The sequence below is a fragment of the Gossypium raimondii genome, chromosome 9 (assembly GCF_025698545.1).
Source record: "Gossypium raimondii isolate GPD5lz chromosome 9, ASM2569854v1, whole genome shotgun sequence".
NCBI lineage: Eukaryota > Viridiplantae > Streptophyta > Magnoliopsida > Malvales > Malvaceae > Gossypium > Gossypium raimondii.
In genome coordinates this window covers 37,322,549-37,329,096 of record NC_068573.1, presented here as the reverse complement: position 1 = coordinate 37,329,096, position 6,548 = coordinate 37,322,549, and the positions used below count along the sequence as shown (strand labels likewise).

General features: G+C 31.8%; 1 long non-coding RNA gene across 1 annotated transcript; it reads right to left on the bottom strand.

The window, feature by feature from the left end:
• Positions 1–394: 394 nt before the first annotated feature.
• On the bottom strand, positions 395–2,426 carry LOC105799431 (uncharacterized). Its single transcript, XR_001135568.2, has 3 exons — positions 2,210–2,426; positions 1,825–1,866; positions 395–653 (listed from the first exon to the last, which is right to left on the bottom strand). It is a non-coding gene; the product is annotated as an uncharacterized LOC105799431 (long non-coding RNA).
• Positions 2,427–6,548: the final 4,122 nt, after the last annotated feature.

Genomic DNA, 6,548 nt, shown 5'->3' with positions numbered 1-6,548 from the left:
GTGTTTTCACTACATCAAAACTAAGTTTTTTAGTGGCGTTTTTCTGATCCTATAGCGGTGCTTATAAGCGCCGTTAAAACAATTTGTGGCGTTTTTATAAGCGCCGCAAAAAATGTTGTTATAGATAATGCTGCTAAATTTTGCAGCATTTATGTAGAAAAACGCCGCTATAGAACATGATCTTTAGCGGTTCTATAGCGGCGCTTTTCCCACAAACGCCGCTAAAGAGCATGACCTCTGGTGACACTTTTCTTACAAACGCCGCTAAATAACATGACTTTTAGCGGCGCTTTCCCTACAAAAGCCGCTAAAGAACATAACATTTAGCGATGCTTTCCCCACAAAATCAAGTGATTCAAAAACCGTTTTGAAAAGAACTCACAAAGATCTACGATTTAGACACAAGAATCATATATTAATAGTAGATTATAGGAAAATATTGCTCAGGTATCATCTCTCTAAGAGTTTTGTATCTCACACATCAGTCCCACGCCAAATATGTTACAATAATACCAAAAATAAAATCAAATATCATTGCCGATCTCTGTAAGGTTATTGATTCTGCATGGAAACAAATGATGCAGCAGTACCCTTTCGCGACGACATCATATCTCATCCTCTTCAAAGGGATCTCGTTCAGGATAATCACTAACCTGCAAATAACAAGTTCCATCCTAAGTTACAAATAAATAAAAGCAGTAAAACAGGTAGGAGACACCAAATATTTTACTGTCAGAATACACCTCTTGGACTTCGGATATGAAAAATGATTAAGCTGCCTGTTAAACATATATGTAATATATTTTCTCATGAAAGAAGAAAAACTAGACAAAAATAGAGTCCATCAGCAGTTTGGATAGACTTGTTAGATACTCAACAAAGAACTCTCACAGAGATCTTATGAACATAAACAAAGAAAAGAACTCACTGATTGCCCTTACGGTTAGTCACTTAGATCAAAATCTTTCGGAGCAAAAAAGTATGAATCGGATTCCCTAATATATAATCTCACTAACATGTACAGCATTTATTCCATCTTTTATTCTTCCTATCACTTTTCCGTGTCCCATCCACTACTATAAATCAATTAGCAATCAATGTTAATGCTACTTTTCCATTTTTAATTATGCTATAATAATTAGAAGGAAACACAAAATAAACAAATAATACTATTTAGTTATGGACAATGAATTGCAATGCAGTAAACTTGCTTTCTTAAAGTCTGCAATGCCATCATGGATATACGTGCATTACGAGCTATTGCAATAAAGGTCCATAGATAGAAAAATGAAAAAGAAAGATGCCAGTGGGCAAGAAACTTTGCCAAGGGTTAAACTTAAAGGTAAGCTCCAGCAGTTTATTCAATTTGTTGGAGCAGAATGCCTCATAATAGGACTATATTTGCCACTGTATTTAAGTACCCTATCAATCAGTCTATGATCTTCAGTAGCTTTCCTTAAGCATCTAGCAACAAAAGAATATAGGTTTTAAAGATCATTCATTTGGCACTTCAAAAAGGGGAAATCACAAATGAAAAACTAACTAATCTCTGATCTCTAAAGATGATAAAACTAGAAATAAATTAGCACTACTGAATTTTATTAAGTTCTTTCATCAGTACAAAACCATTGTCAAGATGGTGGGCAAATATTAAATAAATTCTTCTTGAACTACCAATGTCCAAAGGTAATAAATAATAAATGACATTTTCTTCAAAACACACACACACATGGAATTGGACTATTTTACTTCCTTTAAAAAGAGTGAGAGACCAAAACAGTAGTTTAATATGCTGCAAAAGTCAAAAATTAATACACAACCAACCTTGATATTTGAGCAGAGGTCTTCCATGTAGTCATCTGACATCTGTAAATGAAACCATCAAGCATGACCAAGACAGAAATAGGCGAGTCTGGGCTGAAACAATTGGTTTTTTCCATTGACAAAATTTGGTTTTTGTCCAAACCTAAGATTGCTTAAGGCATCTATTATTTGGGTAAAAGTATATTGTAAAAATTTTATGGACTAAACACCATTGTAAATCACATATTCCAGTTTCGATAGGTATAAATTAAAAAAATTAAAAAATTGAAGAAAAGAGAAAATAAATTACAACAGATCTAGAAATTAAAGAAAAACACAAAAATAAAAGCCAATGAGAAAATTAAAAAATAAAAAAAAATGAAGAAATGAAGCAGAACTGTCTTACCTGAGACAATGTCGATTGAGACTGATATTTTCTTCAATGTGAGGAGCAGCTAAAATAGAAGAACAAGGGACGGGATTTTGGGGTTTTCCAACAACGAAAAGACTGAGAAAGAAAAGGGACGGGATTTTGGGGTTTCAAGCAAAGAAAGTCTAGGAAAGAAAGGAGAAATGAATTTGGGGTTTTCAAACAAAGAAAATACTGAGAAAGAAAATAGTTCGTGCTTGGGAGATGATATCAAAGTAAAAAACCTTTTGCGGTGTTTTTATCACAAACATCACTACTGTTTTACCTATTGTGACGTTTTTCGTCCAAATGCCGCTAAAAACGCAGCTAAAACCTTAATTTCCTGTAGTGTTTATTTACAACGAAGAGAAATTGATTAAAATTATTATAACTATTATTGTTAATTTTCCATTAGCCTACTTGTTAAGACTTTTGATCTAGAAGTTGATAATTATATTTTCGATTAAGTATGATTAATAAAAGCATATTTGACGGTTTTAGACACAAAAGGTTTTTTTCAGCTTTGATTTAAATTGTTCATAGTTTGTTTCGTTGATGTTGTGGCAATTTATATTCGAACCCGTCGGTTGAATATGCAGTATTCCAAATTTCAAGCTACACATAAAAAAACAATCCTAACACCTTAATAAATTCCAAATTACTATACCTTTATTTTATAGTTAAGAAATTAAAATCACAATTAAACGTATCATTTTGATTACCCATTAAAGACTATTCTAATTCACCTTTATACATTATTACCATGAAACCTAAGTAATCAATTCTATTATGCAAATTCTGTTGATATCAATAGACATGTATAACTTCGTACTCAAACCTATCCCAATATTATTCATTTAACATAACATCCAATTCCTATTCATACCTGATTCTCCAATTCTTCCTCATCAATCAAGGTTATTAACCTATTCTATCATTTCTTTTATCAATTTCCAAGTCAACTATGGTAGGTCCCCAAAGTAGATTCAATTACGTAATTGATTTGGGTTTATATTTTGCATCTTTTTTAAAAACTCACAACCCAACCTGATTAAGTTGATTTCCTAAGAAATTGGTTTCGGTAATACCCATCGCTGCGGACTGGAACATTCAACACTTTTTTACTGCATCACTCAAAATCCCAATTAATTCCGATTATATCAACACCAACATGGTACATCATCCTCTGCATGAATAATATTAAAAAATATAAGATTTTTAATTGTTTATTATTATGTTAAAAACTTAATTAGAATGTACTATTTTTAAAAAACATTTAATATATATATAAATATATGTACAAATATTAAATAACTGAAACTAAATAAATTTCAAATATAAAATATTCATCAATTATATAAATTATTTATTAATAAACTCAAAATAAAAATTTAACATTCAAATAAATCCAAAATTATTGATAAAATGCATCATTAAACATGAAAATTTAAGGATTTAGCTCCTTTACTTTTTCTTTTTTATAAAAGAAGCTGAAAGGTGAACAAATATTTTTCTTTGGTAATTAGGTGAGTGAGTTTTTCTTAATTATATTTTAGTTTTTATATTTTTAATATGAAAATATGTTCAAAAAATAAACTTTTTTAGTAGTCTTTTTGATTAATCATGTTCCAATTAAGTCTTTAGCAAAATAGTCGGATAAAAACTTTATATTTTGTCATATTATTCATCCATCAGATGGTGCACTATATTCCCGCAGATGCAACCGAAATTGATCGGAAGGAGTCGGTGCAAAAACCTAAATTTTTATAGCTACGACAATGGATGCTGAGTGTTCCAATTTAGCACTAAACGACGTGCATTGACCGATATAACTAAAACCGATGAAAAATTCACCATCATAATTAATAAAGGAATGTAAAATTTAAAAAATAATAAAATATTTATTTATGTATATCTTAAAGAACGGTATGGAAGTCAAGATTGAATTAATTTCCATGAGTTGAAAAATATGGGTTTAAAAACTAAAAAGTGTCAAAGGTCGATCTAGTTAGAAGGTGATGATTAATTCCACTTATCTAATTGACCTCTTCAATCTTTTGAAGGGCTATCAGAAAATGAATATCAAACTTGAGAAATGCGGTGCACATTAATTTCTGATAGTACAATGATAGTTCAGCACAGCGGGCCACCAACTCAAGACTAGTACCAGTAACCAGCAGCTGCTAAGAATTTCTTTTTAACTCCAACACTTCCAAACTTTGAAAACTTAATAAAAATCTTAAATATAAAAACAAATTAAAAAAATTGATTATTGAATTGTAATAATAACATGGTAAGTTATGTTTCAGTTTATACGAGCTTACTAATCACCCGTTGCTTACGTAGTTTCTTTCTTTTGTTTTATAGATTATCGGGAGCTCGATCAGTTGGAAGCTCGTCGGAGATCTATCACACTATCCAACAGTCAATTTGGTAGTTTTTGAGTATTTTGGCCAAGAGTTATAATGACATGTATAGGGTGATATGTAATGGTATTTTGGTGAATGTGTTAATGGTGTTTTGGCATGTATAAGTTTTGAAAGCTATGTTGGTTTGGTACACTTTGATGCCTTACCAAGCTATGTCATTTTGGTTACTTTAATGTGCTTGTTTATAAGGTTCTTTTGGTATGTGTTGATGGCTTGCATTTGGTCATATATGGTAGTTAGTTGAACTTGGTTTTTATGTTTGGATTATGGCAATGTTGGCATGTTTTAGGTAATTGATGTTTTGATGCATTTGTGGTGCCTTTGAATGGCATATTCGTTAGGTGATTTAGGATGTTTGAAATGATATATTTATGTGTATTTGAATTATGCTTAAGTCCCTTGTAAGTGTGCACAAATGGTATGGTGAGTTATGCATGAAATGACTTATTTTTAGGTAAAATTTTGGTTCACACGGCCTGAAACACGAGCTATCACATGACCGTGTGTCATTTGTGAGTTTATTAGTGTTCAAGTCAATGAGTTACATGACTTAGCACACGGGCGTGTGTGGAAAGTTAGAGAGTTACACGGCCTAGCACATGGCCTGGCACACGGGCGTATGGGACATCTCAGTGAGTTACACGGGTGAGGATACGGGCCGAGACACAGTTGTGTGTCCCTTGTTCGAAAGTTACACAACTTGGGGTGATGTCACGCGGTTTGGCCACATGGCCGTGTGACCCCTGTTTCTAATTTTTGCAACTTTTTTCTAAACTTTCTGTTTTGTTTCAAATTAGTCCTGGATTGCCTCAAAGCTATTTTTAGGGTATCGAAGGCTCGATTTAGGGATGAAATGCATGTGATTGAATGAATTATGATATGCTTAATTTACTTAAATATTATGATGTTAAATGTTTTCGATTGTACAATAATGCTCTATAACCCTAATTCGACGATGAAGACATGTTAGGGGTGTTACATTTGCCCTGGTCCTTGTTCTAGCCACAGAACCAGTTGCAACTAAGGTTATCTATACCTTAGGTTCAATTGTATGATTTCCACCAAGGGCTTCATCAACCTTTGTAGGCTCAATGGATGAAGTATAACTTGTTAATCTGATTGTATCACAATAATTTGGCTTAGATGCTTTCTTTAGTCTTGACTCGTTCATCAAGATTACCAATGGCATCATCTAATGAATTATTTTTCTTTACCCATGATGATGGCTAAGGTTGAATTAAACCATCCAAGAGATAGACTTCATTGTTGCTAACTTTTACTGGCTATTCATCAATAGGTTCTTGAGACACAAATTTAGCTATAGTTATAGGTGCAGTTGCAACAAGCTCAATATCTAGCGCATTTAATTCTAAGGGTATTCAAATGGTCGGTTCGACTATTAATAGAACCGAATTACTATTAACTAAATTATTAGAAATGTAAAAATATTTAACCGTTAACTGAACCGAAATTTTTTCAAATATATTAACTGAACGAAATATTTTGGTTAATTCGGTCGTCGGTTAACCGAATTAACCAAAAGTTATATGTTTTTGTCTTTTGGTTAAAATAAATATAAATCATATAAAAAATATATTGTTAATGTTAACTTTCTTTTTTTTAATAGTTCAAAAAATGTATTATATATTATTTATTTCGGTTAATTTGGTTAATTATCTAATTTCGAACCTAAGTAATCGATAACCGAAATTTCATAAAATTATTAACCGATCTTTGACACTAAATTCAACCACCGATTGATTAATCAAATTAGATTGGTTCAGTCGGTTAATTCAGTTTTAACCAAACTATGAACACCCCTATTTAATTCATCATTATCATCTTCTATAGGTCTAGTGGATGGTTGATATGCTCCAACATAGTCACTTAAAACACAACAAATACAA